Here is a 20,766-nt window from a genome sequence, read left to right as displayed (position 1 = left end):
CATGCCATCTCCACCCATGCTCCCCGTCTCCATTCCTACTACCTGCTCAGATGAATATGGCTTCTTTAAATCCTTGGTTGTTGGACTTCCATACAATTCGATTTTCTTGCAGTTCTGGGTGTTTTTTGTCTTGAGGTTAGTTGTGACCCTTCTTATGATTGTACAAGGAGGCAGAGCATGTCTACCTATGCCTCCATCTTGACAAGCAGTCCATATTTCTTTTATTTTTAGAGGGAAGGGAAGGGAGGGGGAAAAGAGGGAGAGAAACATTGATGTGAGAGAGAAACATGATCAGTTGCCTGCTGCATACATTCTGACCTGGGACCAAACCTGCAACCCAGGCAAGTGCCCTGATCAGGAATCGAATTGGTGACCCTTTGCTTTGAGGGATGGCATCCAACCAACTGAGCCAAACTGATAAGACCTGTTCTCTGTATTAAGTCTTTTTTGCTTGTTCATTTATTTTATTCATTAGATTCCACATATAAGTGATATAGGTTATCTGTTTTTCTCTGGGGCTTATTTCACGTAGCATGATACCTTCTAGGTCCATCCATGTTGTCATAAATGGTAAGATTTCATTCTTTTTTATGGTCCAGTAATATTCCATTATATATATGTACCACTGCTTTTTTAAATCCACTCATCTTTTAATGGACACTTGGGCTGCTTCCTCCCATATCTTGGCTACTGTGAATAATGCTGCAAGGAACATGGGGGTGCATATATACTTGTACTTTTGAATTCATGTTTTGGGTTCCTTTGGATATATACCCAGCAATGGAATCACTAGGTCATAAGGCAGTTCCATTTTTTTATTTTTGAAGAATTTTCATACTGTTTTTGATAATGGTTGCTCCAATCTGCATGCCTACCAACTGTACACTAGGATTCCCTTCTCTGCACATTCTCACCAACACTTATTGTTTGTTTATTTAATGATGATAGCTTTTATGACAGGTATGAGGTGATACCTCACTGTGGTTTTAATTTACATCTTTCTCATGATGAGTGATGTTGAGCATTTTTTCATATGTCTTTTGGCCATCTGTATGTCCTGTTTGAAGAAGTGTTTATTCAGGTCTTCTGCCCACTTTTTAATTGGGTTGTTTTTCTGGTGTTGAGTCGTCTGAGTTCTTTATATCTTCTTCTATTCAGTAAGTTGCCTTTCCATTTTGTTGATGGTTTCCCTTGCTGTGAATAAACTTTTTAGTTTGATGTAGTTATATTTGTTTATTCTTTCTTTTGTTTCCCCTACCGAGGAAATATGTCACACAGAATATTATAAAGATATGTATTCAATGGCTGAGATTTAATAAGACTAATAATTTTTACTGCATCAACAAGGAGATTCTTAAGTGAAACCGAATTTTTTTACTGTAAGTATGGCAGTGAAGAATACCACTGCTTTAACTCATGCTAAAGCATCAGCAGTTTTAACCACCATTGCTTTTGCACCATTAATGCAATGTCAACCTAGTGAAAAAGGTAAGTAACCTCTTAATGTTATTATGAAAATAGTTTTGACTTCATGGATCCTGAAAGAATCCAGGGGCTCGCACTTCGAGAAGCACTGTTCTCATTTTATCATTCCTTCTTCATTTGTTCCATAGGGAGAAACCTTCCCTCATTCCCTATTTGGTTATCCTGAGATCAGTTTGTATATATATTAAAAAAAAAAAAAAAAAAAAGACAAGTTCTTGGGTTGTTTTTTTTTTTTCATTTATTTACCAGTTTTTCTTTTTTCTTTTTCAAATAGTTTGCTCTCGCTAGTGAGGCTCAGTGGATTGAGTGCCAACCTGCAGGCCGAAAGGTTGCTGATGATTCCCAGTCAGGGCACATACCTGGGTTGCAGGCCAGGTCCCCAGTTGGGGGCATGCAAGAAGCAACCGATCAATATTTCTCTCGCACATCAATGTTTCTCTCCCTCTCTTTCTCCCTCCCTTACCCTCTCTCTAAAAAATAAATTAAATATTTTTAAATTGTTCTCTAGAATCCTCCAAAGATGATGAATAAGACATTTTTTGCTAGTTTGTTTCATTATGCACTTATGCATTTAATATATTTGATGTGTTTCTATCCATTGCAGTTCTTTTTATTGATACTTAACTTGTCCCATTATTTGCTAGTGGGAGCCTCTTCACATTGGCTACTGAGTCCTTTTGACATGGCCCCAGTAATCGTTGATAGCTTCCTTGCCTTCTTGTATGACAAGATATTCCATGTTCATACGATACTTGTCCTGTCTCAGACTTAGAATCAACCATTTCCCTCAGGATCCCTAGTTTCTTTTAGTAGGACCTGGTATTCTAAGACAAATAATCTTGGTGCTAGGAAATGCTGTGCCAATTATTGATGTATTCTCAGATTCAGATACATCCTTTCAGACTGTTTTTTGAAAATGAATCTGGGCCCTTTAAATCCTTTTTTTTTTTTAAGCCAGCTGGCACAGAATATTTGTCACTAGAGGTGCTAGAGAGACATTGCAGGAGGAAGGTTTGCCTCTGGGTTCTGGGGTGCTCTCTCAGCAAGCACCTTCAGCATGGGTGGCAGGCATTGTGTGGCATAGTCTCCTGCAGTGCACGTAGCTTCTCCAGTGCCCAGCTCCTACAGTATACAGCTTCTAGCAAGGCCCAGTAGTCAATTTGAACACCAATGAGTAAAAACAGCCTACATATCCATCAATGGGAGACTGGTTACATATATTATGGTACAGCCATGGAATACTATGCAACTGTGGAAAAGGAGGCCCTCTGTGATATGGAAATATATTTAAGATATATGTTAATGGAAAAAAGCAAGAAGCGGGGCAATGTAGTTTGCTACCATTTAGGTAAACATTATATATGCATACACAAACACAAAAGAGAAAATATATATACAGAAAGAAAATATGTATATACATACACAAAAAGCAAATAACATTGCTCTAGGAGGAAAACTGGATATCTGGGGGACAAGGACATCAAGGAAACTTCACTATACACTCTTTTACACTTTGAATTTACAACTGTGTGAATTCATTGCTTATTCAAAATGTTCACATGTTTAAAAAGTTAATATATGTATTTGTACTTAGCCATTTCCTTTTAAAGTATAGTTGCCTATACATTGTGAAGGAGTCTGACCACTCATCCGTGTTACCACCCTTTTGCTCCTTACCAGCTGGAGAATTTCTCCATCAGAGTCACTTTTCTGGGTTATGTGTGACCCTGCCAATAGCTCACCTCCTCCCACAGCTCCAGCCACTTTGACCCACATACGGCTCAATCTGACCCCAGCCCTAGGGCCGAACACCTTCTTTGGTTAAGAACGCTGTAGGAGACCCCCAGCACAATTTTGGAACCCAGTATCAAGTTGACACAACTGTTATTTGACTCTTATGCAAGGACTGGTGAAGGGGATGTCCACATTGTTCCTGACCTGTGGTCACATTCCTTGTCCTGTGTGTCCCAACTCCCTGTGCTGCTGATTTCCTAACAATAGACCTGGGTCCTGCCAGGCTTTTGTCAGTACTTGTCCCAGGGACTGCAGTCCTTGCATCTGCTGGCAGATGTCCCTTAAATAGACTCCCTCTCTATGTGTCCACTTCAGTCTCTGAACATCGTCTTCACTTGGAATCTTAGTCGCCAAGTTCTTCCCTCTTGTTGAGAGGCCCCATTCCTCTGTTCCCATGTGTGGTCCTTCCATGCTGACCATTTTATTTGTTGTTCCCTGTCAATCTCTTTAGTATCATTTACTATCATTACCTCCATACTGTGTTGGACCTGCTGGAATGAATCTTGTCTTTGTGCCTGGAGCTAGGGCACAAGGTCCAAGGTGAAGCCCATCCCCTCCCAGTCTGTCCCATCCCAATGCCCCAAACCAGACAAACTAGACACTGGGAGCAAGTTCACTGTTAAAAATGTACATCCCTTATTGGAGGGTCTTCTGTGCCCCCTAAAATTTAGTCTGCTTGTAGTTCTGTTTAAACAGTCTCTCATTTACTCATTGGCAACATGTACATTTGATGGAGGCTTAAGGTTTAAGCTTTTAAAGATAATACCAAGAAATCAATTAACTGAAATCATTCACCATCACAGCAGATTAGCAGAAGCCATGGAAGGTATTACAGTGGTTCTCAAACTGTCGTGTGCACCAGGGGGTAAAGCTTGTTAAAGCAGAGTTCTGGGGCCCATTTCCAGAGGTTCTGATTCAGTATGTCGGGAGTGGGGCCAAGAATTTATACTTTAAAAAGTTCCCAGGTGGTACTGATACTGCTTGTCTAGGTATAGAATGAGAAAACTGAAGTACAGACGGATTATGTGACTCGCCCAAAGTCACATAGCTAATAAGTGGTGGAACAAGAATTTTTACCCTGAACCATCACGACATCATTGTATTCTTTCTGGTATAAGTAAATACAATATAAACAAACTTAAAATATAAAGCAAAGCATGGTCATTTTAGAATGATTGTTGTGATTTAACATTAAGTGTATTGATTTTTTGACATTATTTTTCAACAGCCTAATATTCTCTGCTAAGTGCTAATGCTATTAACCATTAAACATGTTTCCTCAGAGTTTTAATTATTTTCAATTTAGAAGAAAAATATTTATTGAGCATTTATATGGTAATCAGGGTTAGTAATTGTCAAAAATATAATTAATAAAAAATGCACTTCAGCCTTGGCTGGTGTGGTTCAGTGGACTGAGTGGAAGCCTGTGAAGTGAAAGGTCACTGGTTCAATTCCCAGTCAGGGCGCATACCTGGGTAGTGGGCCAGGTCCCCAGTTGGGGGCATGTGAGAGACAACCGATCGATGTATCTCTCACACATAGATATTTCTATCCCTCTCTTTTTCCTCCCTTCCCCTCTCTCTAAAAATAAATAAATAAAATATTTTTAAATGCACTTCAGAAAAGCCTCTGCTCCACTCAGTAAAATAACAAATAATTAAAATTTTTTTCTAGTTGAATTTTTAATAGTTTAATGCAAAGCTACAATGTTATTGGCAACAATTCTGTTGAATTTAAGATGCTCCTTGGTACCTTTTCTGCATTTTTCACAGTGGAAACTTCATGCATATAAAAAATTTAGATTAAGAAATGCAAACAAATCAGCAATTGTCCTTACCCTAAAATCATGTGTCTAGCCCTGGCAAGTATGGTTGGAGCATTGTCCCATAGACTGAAGGGTCGCAGGTTCGATTCTCAGTCAGGGTACATGCCTAAGTTGAGGGTTTGATCCCCAGTCGGGGTGCACAAGAGAGGTAACCAATCCCTCCCTTCCCCTCTCTCTAAAATCAATACGCATGTCCTCGGGTGAGGATTAAAAAAAAAATCATGTGTCTAGCTGGGTACCTACTCTATTGATTACATGATTAAGATAGTAAACTATAATTCCTTCCCCTAAAAAAAGTGCCCAAGTTATGGTGCGCTCATATAAACAGGACAAAATTCTTTAAAGTAGCACTAAATTTTGCTAACATATGACCAAAGGAGTCATCCGTGTAGATAACATTAAAATATATAAGTATCACTTTTGTTTTAAGACAATCCTTTATCTATTGATATATATTTTTAAAATACTAATTCCAGCTAATTTCCTCATCCTTGAAGCTAAGAATTGGCTAATTATTAATCTGCCTCTGCCACAGAACTTTATCTTTTTTTAACAGAATAATCTGTTTTTAATTTTAATCAGAAGAAAATTCATTTATCCATCTCATAAGGACACTTGAAATATATTTACTTATAAAGACAACCAACATTCTGCTTTCCCTTTTATTAGCATTTATTTTATGCTGAATTTACTCCCAACCTTTAAGATTTTGTTTCTTCAGTTTCTTCTGGGATATCTTTTTCTTCTGTGCAACTTTCTTTGCTGGTTTAGGAACAATCTGCTTTTTTTCAGTAAGAATCACCTCAGTGTGGCAGGGAGCTCATGTATGGGTTAATATACCCAAGAGCTCTGTGCACCAAGCTTTGTTCCATTCCAACAATGGAGCGGCAGTAACAATTGTAACAAATGTGCTCTTTGGTGAAGTGGAGATTCTAAATTATTCAAGATAATTTCTCCAATAAAGTGATCTATTGTGATACCAATTACACATTTGTGTCTGTATTTTCATTGTACTATATAATTTGGTCTAATAATGCTTAGAACATTAGATCTAAATAAAACTGGAAAACAACACAATGATTCTTATTGACGTATAATTGACATACAATATCCTGTTAGTTTCGTGTGTACATCATAGTGATTTGATATTTATATACATTATGAAATGATCCCCACGTTAAGTCTAGTTACCAAATTAGGTAATTTAGGACATTTGTGAAATTTCACCCTCACTGTTGTTTAGAGCACCAGGTTGCAAAATAAAATTTGTGGTTCAGTACCATAATATGATAGGCAGAATTCTAGAAATTCCAGAGATCTGCATTGACGTTTCATATTCATAGAATGAAACTCTACGTGCCTGGGCAAAGAACAACTTCTGTGGAAAGAACTACCAGGAAGTTGTATTCAATCAATTCTCAGAGTTCACACAGGCCAAGGATCTTCAAGTTCTTACCAGCCTGAGTAGAGACCTTGATCTCAGAAATGTCATACATTAAGAGTGCAGCTAATCTAGCCAGAAAGGAAAGGTTACTCTAGACCCACCCTCAGAAATCTTAGGAGGAAGTTTTAAAGTGATCAAGCTGACCTATAAATAACATAACTCCCTGCCAGTACAAAGTCCAATAGTATTTAAAGTAATATGGCAAACTCAATGCCTGACATCTAATCACAAATTACCTAACATGCAGAGAAACAGAAAATATGACCCATAGGAAAACCACTGAAACAGACACAAGAATTACAGAATGCTGAGGTTAACAGATAATGGTGCTAAAACAGCTATTATAAATATTCTCAATCTATTACAGTAAAATAAGAAGTATAGTCAAAGAAAATATGAGCAGAATGAAAATAGAAATGGAAGATATGGAAAAAAGGGCCAAATGGAAATTCTAGATATGAAAAACACAATACATTAATTTACACTTTCACTGTATGGGATTAACATTAGATTAGACACCTAGAAGAAAATACCAGAGAACTTGAAGACATAGCAACAGAAACTATTCAAAATGAAGCACAAAGAGGAAACTGGCTAAGAAACAATATATAGAGCTTCAATGATTTATAGGAAAATATCAAGCAGTTTAACGTCTGTGCAATTGGAATCCCAGGAGAGGAGAAAGAAGGGAACACAAAAATATTTGAAGAAATAAAGGTCAAATTTTTTCAAAGTTGATTTTTTTAATCCAATAAAGCTCAGTAGGTGAATGAATAAATAAACCGTGGTACATTCAGTGCTAAAAACAAATGAGTTTTTAAGCCATGAGAAAACATGGAAGAAACTTAAATGTATATTACTAAGAAAGATCTGATACTGCTACATATTACATGCTTCTAACTGTATGACATTCTGGAAAAAGAAAAACTACAGAGACATTGAAAAGATCAGTGGTTGCCATGCAGGAGTGGGAGTGGGCGTGGGATGAACAAGCAGAGCACAGAGGATTTTTTTAAGGCACTGACAGTACTTTGTATGATATTATAATGATGGATATATGTCATTATACATTTGTCCAAACTCATTAAATATACAAAGCTAAGAGTGAACTCCAATGTAAACTATGGTTCATCCTTTGTAAAAAATATACCGTTCTTGTGAGGGATGCTGATGATGTGAGAAGCCATGATATACGGGGGTAAGGGGAATATGGAAAATCTCTGTACCTTCCTGCCAATGTTATTGTAAACCTAAAACTTCTCTAAAAATAAAATATTTTTTAAAATCCTATAAACCCACAGATCCAAATAGCACAACAAACCCCAAACACAATAAACACAAAGAAAAGCACATCAAGACACATCAAAATCAAATTGTTAATAAAAAAACAGTGATAAAAGGAAGAGCTTGGCAATTCTCTGAAAGGAGACTGTCCGTGAAGTGTTAAGTAAAGTTTGTTTGTATCACCTAAAAGAAAGAGAGAGAGAATTTTAAAAGCAGTCAGATGTACAAAGGTCAAAAAAAAAATCACTAGATTTTTCTTCAGAAACTATGAAAGGCATAAAAACAGGTCTTCAGATTAAGTGCTTCCCAGACGAGGTAAAGCTAAAGGAGTTCATGATCACCAAGCCATTATTATATGAAATGTCAAGGGGACTTACTTAAGAAAAAGAAGATCAAAACTATGAACACTAAAATGACAACAAACTCACAACTATCAACAACTGAATCTAAAAAAAAAAAAAAAAAATCAAACTAAGCAAACCAGAATAGGAACAGAATCATAGGTATGGGGATCATTTGGAGGGTTATCAGCTGGGGGAGGGGGGAGAAATGGGGATATGGTACAGGGATTAAGAAGCATAATCGATTGGTACAAAATAGACAGGGGGAAGTTAAAAATAATATAGGAAAGGGTGAAGCCAAAGAACTTATATGCACGACCCATGGACATGAACTAAGGGGGATGAGACTGCTGGAAGGAAAGGGGGTACTGGACAGAGAGGAGCAAAGGGGAAAAATTGGAACTACTGTAACAACATGATCAATAAAATATACTTTAAAATAATAAATAAATTTTTTTCTTTTTTTTCTTTTGGTTTTTCAATTACAGTTGTCCCCTTTTCCCCTAATTTCTCTCCCCCACCCAACCCACCCCCTCTCCCGCAATCATATCCCTCCCCGTTGTCCATGTCCATGAGTCTTTTATACGGGTTCTTTGACTAATCCCTTCCCTTACTTATCCCCCTTCTCTCCCTCTCCCCTCCCCCCTATTGACTGCTATTCTGCTCTTTGTTCTATTTAGTTCCTTTGTTTGTGTTGTTCTAATAAATAAATTTTAAAAAGGTCTTGACAGAGATGGAAGGGGAATAATGTTATTTATTTTTTAAAATATTTTCTTTATTTTCAGAGAGAGGGGAAGGGAGGGAGAAAGAGAGGGAGAGAAACATCGAATTGCTGCCCTGACCCGGCAACCTCTCGCTTTTCAGGATGATGCCCAAACTACTGAGCCACACCAGTCAGGGCCTAGTTTTAATAAATTTTATAGGATTATAATCATATAGAGCATGCTCCTTAACCACAACAGAATTATGTTACAAACCAATAAGAGAAAGATGTATGGAAAATGCCCAGATATTGGGAAATTTAAAAACATACCTCTTAACATATAAGAAGAAATCATAAGGAAATTTTATAACTTTAAATACTTACATAGAAAAAAAAAAAGAATGTCTAAAACCAATGATCCAAGCTTCCACCATAAAAAGCTAGAAATAGAACATATTAGGGCCAAAGTAATTAGAAATAAGGAAAGAGTAAAGATAGGAACAGAAGTGAATAAAATAGGAAATTAACAAAAAGAAAACCAATGAAACCAAAAACTGATAAATCTCTAGCTATATTGATCAAGAAGAGGGGAAAAACACAAATTGTCGATATCAGGAATAAAAGAGGGTATATCATATAGAACATAAAGACTGTATAATAATACCAATAAGTTTAACAACTAGATGAAATGGACAGAGTCCTTGAAAAACAAAAATTATGAAAATGGATTAAACAAGAGTCCATTAGTCATCTCAAAAAAATAAAAATTTCAGAAAACAGAAGAGAAAGGATCACTTCCTAATTCATTTCATGAGGCTCACGATATCCTGACACCCAAACCTAGTAAAGACATTACAAGAAAATAAAACTACAGATTAGTAGTATTTCTCATAAACATAGATATAAAAATCCTTAATAAAATATCAACAAGTCAAATACAACTATATACAATGTCTGTCTGGAAAAAATCCAACTATTGTTAATACAATGAGAATAGTGTGTGCAACATCAGTGTAACATGGCAGCCAAGGAGAGTGGACTGGAATGTGCATGTGTGAAAAATGACAACTTCACTGTACTAGTCAGTGAGAGCAGTAGACACCCTTGAGTGAGCACGTGTACTGTGTGGCCATTGCATTCAAAATGACTGAGCAAACTTTTCCGTATGAATGACTTGTCTTAGCTCATGCTTCACAACTTCCTAACTCCTCTCAAACAAGCAGCAGCCAGACTCAATGAGCCCCAACCTCCTGTACCCCCTTGGTAGGTAGCCCCATGCCTGGCAGTAGCAGCAACCAGCCTAGATTCACAGCTTGGCTTCACCTGGGAATCTCCAAGCCCAGCAAAGTAGCAACCATCTCAGATTGCTTTATAGCTCAGGCAGGGTGGCCCCAGGCAGAACACAGGTGGGGGCTGAGCTTGGCCTGCACCACTCAGGGAAACCCCAGTGCCAGCGCACCCAGTGGACAGCAACAGACCATGTCAGAACACCACCACTCTGCCTCTACAGAGCTGATTCTCCACAGAGGGTGGAAGTTGGTGGTCTGTGGTCAGTCCTTGCAGCTGACTGGTCTGGGTAAACCCCTCCCATTGACCTGCCAACAGCAATCAAAGCTCAACTACAGAGGGGGGGTGTACTCAGCCCACATGAAGAGCACACCTCAAGTACTCAGCTTGGGTGATAGGGGAGGCTGTGCCACTGGACCCTATAGAACACCTACTACATTAGACCACGCTACCAAGACAGGGAGTCATAGCAGCTCTACTTAATACATGGAGACAAACACAGGGGGGCTGCCAAGTGAGGAGACAAAGAAACATGGCCCAAATGAAAGAACAGAATAAAATAACAGAAAAAGAACTAAACAAAATGGAGATAAGCAATCTATCAGATGCAGAGTTCAAAACACTGATTATAAGGATGCTCAAGGAACTTAGTGAGGACCTCAATAGTATAAGAAAGACCCAGTCAGAAAGGAAAGATACTCTAAAAAAAAAAAAAATGTACAGGTAAGCAAGGAACAGACTGACAGTGACCAGGGGAGGGGGAGAGGAGAAGTGGGGAAAGAAGGAAAAGGGTCTGGTCAAGGAACTAGTATAAATGACCCATGGACATGAACAACAGGGTGGAGATTGACTGTGGGAGAAGGAGTGGTTGGGGTGGAGGGAGCAATGGGGGAAAAAGTGGGACAACTGTAATAGAAAAGCAATAAATAATTTTTTTAAAGAACAATTTACAGGGAATCAACAGTCGAGTGAATTAAGCCAAGAATCAAATCAATGATTTGGAACATAAGGAAGAAAAAAACAACCAAATAGAACAAGAAGAAGAAAAAAGAATTCAAAAAACTGAGGGTAGTGTAAGCAGCCTCTGGGACAACTTCAAGCATTCCAAAATTTGCCGCATAGGGGTGCCAGAAGAAGAAAAAGAGCAAAAAATTGGAAATCTATTGAAAAAATAATGAAAGAAAACTTCCCTAATTTGGTGAAGGAAATAGACATGCAAGTCCAGAAAGTATAGAGTCCCAAACAAATTGGACCCAAAGAGGCCCACTCCAAGACACATTATAATCAAAATGCCAAAGGTTAAAGATCAAGCGAGAATCTTAAAAGCAGCAAGAGAAATGCAGTTAGTTACCTGCAGAGACTTCCCATATGACTGTCAGCTGATTTCTCAAAAGAAACTTTGCAGACTAGAAGGGATTGGCAAGAAATATTCAGTCACAAAAAGCAGGGACCTACAGCCAAGACTGCTCTACCCAGCAAAAGATATCATTTGGGATCAAAGGGCAGATTAAGAGCTTCCCAGATGCAACTTCTGGCTTTTCCCAAAACTAAAATCATCTCTGAAAGGGAAGAGATTTCAGACCATCGATGAGATTCAGGAAAATATGATGGGGCAGCTGACGGCAATTGGGAGAACTGTGTGAGGTCCCAAGGTGCCTATTTTGAGGGGGACTGAGGCGTCATTGTCCTGTGTGCAATGTTTCTTGTATTGTGTATCTTCTTCAATAAATGTCTCTGTGTTTCATATTGCATGGCATAGTACGTGGCTAGATACTTTCTGGACAGACCTTGTCATATTCATATATATGTATATATGATAATACGCATGACCAAGTGGTATTGATCTATGGAATATAGGTTGGTTTACATCTAAAAATCAATCAATAACATTGATCATATTAATACACTTTAGAAAATTATATGATCACCTCAATATAAAAAATAAACCCACATACATTTGGCAATATTCAATGCTTGTTCATGATCAAATCTCTCAGAAAATTAGCAATAAAAACAACTCCCTTAATCTTATAAAGAATATCTATGCTAAACCTACAGCCAACATAATATTGTAAAGAATGAATGTTTTCCCAGTGAAACCAGGAAAAGGACCAAAATGTCAGTCTCACCACTTCTATTTAATATTGTACTGTAAGTGCTAGCCAGTGCAGTAAGTCAGGGGGAAAAAATAAATGGCACACAGATTGGAAAGTAAAAGCTAATATGCACTTATTTATAGATGACATAATCATGTGCATAGCCTATCCTAAGGAATCTACCAAAAAAGCTACTAGAACTGATAGGCAAGCTTAACTAGTTTACAAGATACAAAAATCAATTATGTCTATATACAAGTAGTGAACAATGGAAAAATAAAAATTTAAAATACCATTTATAATAACATCCAAATACATGAAATAGGAATAAACTTAATAAAATATGTTCGAGACTTATATACCAAAAACTTCAAAATATTGTGTAAAGTAATTAAAGAAGACATAAATAGATGGAAAGATACACCATATGCATGGATTGGAAGGTTCAACATTGTTAAGATACTGATTCTCCCCAAACTTATCTATATATTCAATGCAATCCAAATAAAAATCCTACCAATCTTGCTTAAAGAAATTGACAAGCTGTTTCTAAACTTTATATGGAACCACAAAGGACCTAGAATAGCCTAGACAGTTTTGAAAAAAAAGAACAATGTTGGAGGATTTACAATATCTGATTTCAAGACTTTATAAACCACTGGGTATCCATATGAAAAAAAAATGCAGTTTTACCTTACCTTACACAATACACAAAAATTAGCTCAAAATGGATCATAGAACTAAATGTAAGACCTAAAATATAAAACCTTTATAAGAAAACACAGGAGAAAATTTTTGTGGTCTTGGAGTAAGAAGAGATTTCTTAGATAATACACAAGAAATGTAAACTATACAAGAAAAAAAATCAATACATTGCACCTAATAAAAATTAAAACCTCCCGTCCATTGAAAATCACTAATGAGAAATGAAAAAACAAGCCACAGACCAAAGAAAATATTCTCCTTTTTATTGATTTTAGAGAGAGAGGAAGGGAAAGAGAGAGAAACATCAATTTGTTGTTCCACTTATTTAATGCATTCCGTGGCTGATTCTTGCATGTGCCCTGACGGGGGATCAAACCCACAATCTTGGCATATCAGGATGATGCTCTCACCAACTGAACTACCTGACCAAAGTGAGAGAAAATATTCTCCATACATATACCTGGAAAATGATTTGTATAAAGAATGCATAAAGAACTCTTAAAACAATAAGACAATCTTCCAAAATAGAGGCAAAATATTAAAACATATACTTTATAAAATATACAAATGGCATATAAATACATGAAAAAATGTTCAACATCATTAGTTTATGGGAAAAATTCAAATTAAAGCTGTTACACACCCACTAGAATAGGTAAAATTAAAAAGACTAACAGTGCTAAGAGTTGACAGAATGTGAAGCAACTAGAATTCTCATATCTCATTATCGGGAATAAAAAATGGTACAGCTGCTTCGGGAAACAATTTTGCAGATCCAAAGTTAAGCTTACTATATAATCCAGCAATTCCACTCTAAGTACCCAAAACAAAGGAAAACATACAAAGGCTTGTGCACAAATGTGCATAGCAACTTTCTTGATAGTAGCCAAAAATTAGGAACAGCATGAAAGTCTATTAATAGAGAAATAGATAGAGAAGTCATGGTATATTCATAGGATGGACTACTACTCAGCAACAAAAAAGTGCAAACTATTTACATATACAACACAGACAAATCTCAGAAACATTATGATGAGTAACAGAAGCCAGACATACTGTATGATTCCATTCATATCAAATTCTAGAATGAGCAAAATTAATTTACAGTGACAGAGAGCAGGTCAATGGTTCCCTGAGGCCAGAGGTGAAGGTAGGCATTAACTGAAAAAATGAACAAGGGAACTTTTAGAAGGATAGAAATGTTCTATGTCAGAGATTGGCAAACTACACCCCCATAGGCCAAATCTGACCCATGGTCTATTTTTGTACTGTCAGTGAGTTAAGACTGTCTTTTACATTTATTTTTCTTAAATGGCTGAGAAAAACTAAAAAAGAACATATGCACATTGTATGGAATTCAAATTTCAGTGTCCATCAATAACCTGTTAATGGAATGCAGTTTATTTTGTATTTCAATACAACCAAGCTTACTCACTTATGTACTGGATATAGCCACTTTCATGCTGCAACAGAATTGGCTAGTTGCAAGAGAGAGCATATGGCCTACAAACCTAAACTATTTACTCTCTGAGCCTTTACAGAAACAATATGCTGACTCTTGGGTTAAGCTATAAAATATCATGCAATTTCCACCTTGCTCACTAGAATACTCTCTCTTTGAGCCCTGAACTGCCATATAGGAAGTCTGACCACCCCAAAGCTTCCAGGGTCTGGTACCCAAGCCACAAGGAGAACCAAATATAGGCACTCAGGAACAGTCCCAGCTAAGCTTAGACTTCAAAGAATCCCATCCCTGGCACCAGACGTCTAAATGAAAAGCCTCCCGGTGATTCTTTTCCCAAGCTGTTCAAGTCATCCCCAGACATTTCAGTCTCCCAGCTGAGGCCCCAGACATCATTGAACAGGGACAAGCCAACCCCACACCGTCTTTCATGAATTTCTTTGTGAGCTATAATATAATACTAGTTGTTTTATGTCACTAAATTTGCTGTGGTTTCTTATATGGTAATGCATAACCAAAATAGATAATACCTGCATTAATAAGAAAAGGACAGATAATTATGAATCTGGTTTGAAAGCAAACACAAACGCAGAGGCACACACACACATGCATTCCCTCATGCAAGAAACCAACTAGTAAATCTTTTTATAGATTTTCCCATTCAGGTTATTACCTGAAATTCATTCTTAAAGAATGAATTTTCCACAAAATTTCAGCACATAACATCAAAAATATTTAAAGCTCTAGGAGGCTGATACTGTGAGTCATCGTGACGCAGTCTGAGTAAAACTGCAAAGGCTGCCTTTTATTTTTATGAAAAGAGATATGTTTATTTCAGAAACACAGGATTGGTGTGTAATTTGAAAATAAATGCTATTCATTCTATTAGCAGAGTAAAGGAGAAAATTATGAGTATCTCAAAATGCATTAAAAGCATTTAATATAACATCCATTCATGATAAAAATTCTTAGAAAGCTCCAAATAGAAATGGGCTTCCTTAAAGTGACACCTACTAAAAACCTACAGCAAACATACACAATGATAAAATATTGAAGGCTTTGAAACTGAAACAAGACAAGGATGTTCACTTCTGCTATTTAATCACCATTGTAATGTAGTCAGCACAATAAGGCAAAAAAGAATAAATGAGAAATCATGTCTAGCAAGGAAAAAATAAAACCATCACTATTTTGTTAGCAAACTGTGTATGTGGAAAGTTGTGTGTGTGTGAAAGGTCAGCAAGGTGCAGCATAAAATGTCAAAACACAAAATCAGTTGTATTTTTACATGCCGTGAAAAAATAAGAAGAAAATGCAACTTTAAAAGAAATAATTCATATTAACATCAAAACCACTAAATACGTAAAATAAATCTACCATAGTTGTGCAAGAACTCTACAGAGAAAGCTATAGAATACTATTAATATTATTAACAGAAATCTATGAAAACCTAGAAGACTTAAGATTGCAAAAATAGCACTTTTCCACAAATCAGCTACACTTAAGCATCTTTATATTGTATATAAGGACAAATGTGATAGCTTATTTTTTCTTAAAGTAATTGTCATATTTAAGTGCCATTATTGAAAATATTAAGATGCTTTAATATTGAAATGATTAAAATACCATTTGTAATAATAAATGACATGTAATGCACAAATAACCCCCAACCCAACACTTTTTTTCTTTTTTTAAAGTATAGAAATTATAGGCCCTGGTCGGGTATCTCAGTTGGTTAGAGCATCGTCCCAATATGTCAAGGTTGTGGGTTCGATCCGCCTTCAGGATACATACAAGAATCAACCAATGAGTGCATAAATAACTAGAACAACAAATCTCTCTCTCTCTCTCTCTCTCCCCCTCCCTGCCCCCGCCCCCTTCCCTGTCTCTCTTTCTAAAATCAATAAATACAAATTTAAAAATAAAAATAATAAAAATAAATTATGGAAATTATGAACAACTATAATGGAAAGTCTTCATAGGCATTCTCCTGGGAGACTCAGGACTGAAGAGCAGAAACAGGGCCGGCAGGTCCTAAGAGGTGATCTACAAGGCTCAGAAAACTCACCACCATAGAAGGATACAGAACTCCCCAATAAAATGAAAGGGAAGTTGAACTACTCTGAAATTCAGTATTCATTCCCTTCCTAATTGTTCAAAGAGTAAAGATGCCTGTCAAAATAGGTCTTAATGTTCTGACAGGGAGAGTTTGCCAAAATTGCCTGATTTTGAACCCAAATATTGCTTTAAGCATTTAGGGCACAGCTCCAAATATATCAAGTTTGCTTCTCCCCTTGCCAAAGTTGCATCAGGCCCTTTTCAAGCCACCTTAATTCCATTTTCCCTGCAGTGTATGTCATACACAGAGGTGCTTTTGGCTTTTGTAATCGGAATGCAAAAGTACCATCCTGCTCCAGGAGGAAGCCCCTATGGTACTGAAGGTTAGACAAGCCCAAGCTTTGGCAAGGAGCCCGTTACTGTGTCTTGGTAGGTCAGCCTGCTGGCCAGGACAAGAGCCTTCCTAAGTAGCAGTATAAACAGTTCGCCAACCCACGACTCCCGAGACAAAGCTCCTTGGAAGAGCTTGGCCGGTTTCTCTCTCTGTCCCCACCCCTGATGTATCCCAAAGCAGTGCGATGGACTGTGCTTCCTTGGGCAAAAAGGTCTAGGTTAGCTCTGGAATAACCCTGGTGTAAAGGTGGAGAAACCTACACTCTCCCCACAACCCCGCACCACCACAGACACACAGACCCATCAGCCTCTCATTTGCCAGCAGAATAACCTTTTTCCTGACTTCCTATGGGTTCCTTGAACATTGTTTAGAATTCTGTTTTTATTTTTCTATACTGTTCTTTGTGTGTACCTCTTTATATAGCATTTTTAGTGTTGCTCTAAGTATTACAGACAGTCCCCAACTTCCGATTGTTTGACTTATGATTTTTTTCCTATATAATACATATTCAGTAGAAACCATACTTCAAATTTTCTATTTTGATCTTTTCCTAGGCTAGCAGTACATGGTAGATACTCTCTGGTGACGCTGGGCAGTGACAACGAACCACAGCTCCCAGTCAGGCACCCAATCATGAGGGTAAACAACCGATACTCTGTAGTATACTGCATTGGCAGAATTTTTTGGATATTGTGTTCTGAGCATGTTTAAGGTAGGCTAAGCTAAGCTATGATGTACCCCATTGCAAGTTGAGGAGCATCTATACATTATATTTACATAATTATTAGTCTACTAGTGTCAGCATTTTACCAATCAAGTGACGTGTAGAAACCTTACTTCCTTTTACAACTCTACCCTCCTCCCTTATAATTGTCTTAAATATCAATACTTCCTCTACATACATTGAGAACTACATAAGCCAGTGTTATAATTTTTGCTTCAACCATGCAATGTAATTTAGAAAACTCAAGAAGAGAATGAAGGTTTATTGTATTTATCCATATTTGTGTTCTGTTGTTTTTTTCTTCCTTTCTGATGGGCCAAAATTTCTTCTTTTATCATTTTCTTTCTATTTAGAGAATTTCCTGTAGCCATTCATAAGAGTAGGTCTGTTGGCAACAATTTCTCTTAGTCTTTTTTTAAAGATTTTATTTATTTTTAGAGAGAGGGGAAGGGAGGGAGAAAGAGAGGGAGAGAAACATCGATGTGAGAGAGAAACATCGACTGGTTGCCTCCCGTATGTTCCCGACCTGAGGCTGAACCCGCAACCCAGGTATGTGTCCTGACTGGAAATTGAGCTGGTGACCTTTTGCTTTGTGGAATGACGCACAAGCAACTGAGCTGCACTGGTCAGGGCAAATTCTCTTACTCTTTTGTCATAAAAAAATATGTTGATTTCCCCTTCATTCCTGAAGGATATTTTTGCTAGATACACAATTCCGCATTCAAAGTTCTTTTCTTTCAGCACTTTAAAAATTTTGTGCCACTTCCTTCTGGCCCCCATGGTTTCTGATAAAAAGAAATCATTTTAATTGTGTTACCCCTATAGGTAGTGTCCTTTCTGTCTGGTTGATTTCAAGATTTTATTTTTTGTCTTTAATTTTCAGAAGTTTGACTGTGATGAGCCTTGGTATGGATTTCTTTAGGTTTATAATATTTGGGATTTGCTCAGCTTCTTGAACCTGTAGGTTTATGTCTTTTGCCAAATTCTGGACATTTTTAGCCATTATTTCTTTGAGTTCTATCTCAGCTCTGCCTTCTTACTCCTCTCCTTATGAGACACCCATGATCTGAACATTATTTTTTTTTTTTTGTTATAGTCTTACATGTCTCTGAAACTGTATTTTTTTTTCTTCAGTCTGTTTTCTCTGTTTTTCAGGTTGGGCAATTTCTGTTTCAGCCTCAAATTCTCTGATTCTTTCCTCTGTCCTGTATATTCTGCTACTGAGTCTATGCATTAATTTTTTTTATTTTAGTTACTACAATTTTAATTCTAAAATTTCCTTTTTGTTCTTCCTTATATCTTGAGTTTCTTTGCTGAGACTTTTTAAAGAATATTTTTGCAAGCATGTATGTAATTTGTTCATTGAAGTACTTTTATGACAGCTGTTTTAAAACCTTTGTCAGATAATTCTAACAGTTCTGTCACTTGATTGTCTTTTCTCATTCAAATTGAGATTTGCCTGGTTCTTGGTATGAAAAACCTTTTTCTTTTCTTTTTTTTTTTATTGAAACCGGGACATTTCAGGTATGATGCTGTAAGATTCCAAATATTATTTAAACTTGTTCTTTAGCAACTTCCTCTGAAGCTGCTCAGGCAGGGAAGTTGACGGCACTACCCTACTACTGTCAGATGGGGGTGAAAGTCCAAGTTCTCCATAGGACCTTTGTTGACATGTGTACTGCCAGGAAAGGGTGGGAGTTCAGGCTCCTCATTAGGCTTCCACTGATACCCACTGGCTGGGAGTGTTAAAGGCTTCTTTACTGCCTTCACTGACACTTTGGTGGGAGTAGTCTCACAACTAATAAGCAGTGGTGGAAGTTCCAATCCTCCACTAGGTCTCTTGTGACACCACCCTAGAAAGGAAGGGGACGGGCACCTTGTTACAGCTTATTAGGGGTGGAAGCCCAGGCTTCCCATGTGGTTTCCATTGGCACCAAGGGGTGGGGGATTCCTTACTACCCAGCAGGGATATAAGTCCTGCCTTCACACTCAGCCTTCTCTCATACCACCTGAGTCGGGTGAAAGGGTAGTTTGGGGCACCTCCTTACAGTCCAGCAAGAGTGAAAGTCTCGTTTCCTCACTTGGCCTTTGATGACAGAGTGGGCCCACCGTCTTTTTCTTCTTAAAAATTTTTTTTAATTTATTGATTTCAGAGAGAGAGAGATCGAGAGAGAGAGAGAGGTCAGTTTGTTGTTCCATTTATCTATGTATTCATTGGTTGCTTCTTGTATGTGCCCTGACCAGAGATCAAACCTGCAACCTTGATATATCTTCACATGCTCTAAACAAATGAGCTACCTAATCAGGGCCTTCTATGGTGTTTGGCTAGAGTACAACGATTATTGTCTAAAAGATTTCTGTCTTGTTAATCTATCCTTTTCTTGGTATTTTGGCTAGAAAGAGCGGGCTTTTTGTGGAACTTTTTTTTCTTGTCTGTGCCTGTTGATGTTTCTGGGTTGCTGGCTTCTCCAGCTCCCAGTCAGGGACAAAAAGAAAATTGTAGGAACTTGCCACCATGTTCTTTCTTGAGTCCCAAGGCCCCTAACTGGTCTGCCTGTTTCTCTCCACTTTTCAGACTCTTCTTATGCTCATGTTACACATACAGTCTAAGGGAAAGTACATTTACTCCATTGCCCCAAAAGTGGAAGCCCCAAAGGTTCCCTTTTGATATTTAGCCACAGTCAGGAAATTATTGCTCTACTGCTCTATATCTGGGTTTGGTGAGCCTTTTCTATTGTAAGACACTCCATGTGTGAGAGCGGAACATTTAAAAAAAAATAAATTACTTGTTAGAAAAAAATCTTCTTGGCCAGCTAGCTCAGTTAGTTAGAGCATTGTCCCAATATGCCAAGGTTGTGGGTTCAATCTCCAGTTAGGGCACATACAAGAAACAACCATAAATAAGTGAAACAATAAGCAGTGTTTCTCACTGTGTGTCTCTCTATCTCTGTCTCTCTCTTTCTCTGTCTCCCCCTCCCTTCCTCCCTCTCTCTCTAAAATCAATAAATAAAAAATTTTTTCTTTAATCTTGAAAAAGTAAGCCCCTCCCAAAACTTTGTCTCCCTGCTGTCAAGATCGTGTAAGACAACATAGATCCAGTTTTTGGGGGGAAACAAACCCAAGTCTGTGGGTTTCTGTGCATGTTTTTATTGAGGTTAATTGAT

This window comes from Furipterus horrens, unplaced genomic scaffold, assembly GCF_987537825.1.
Source record: "Furipterus horrens unplaced genomic scaffold, mFurHor1.1.pri manual_scaffold_17, whole genome shotgun sequence".
Lineage (NCBI taxonomy): Eukaryota > Metazoa > Chordata > Mammalia > Chiroptera > Furipteridae > Furipterus > Furipterus horrens.
This window is presented reverse-complemented; position numbering follows the sequence as displayed.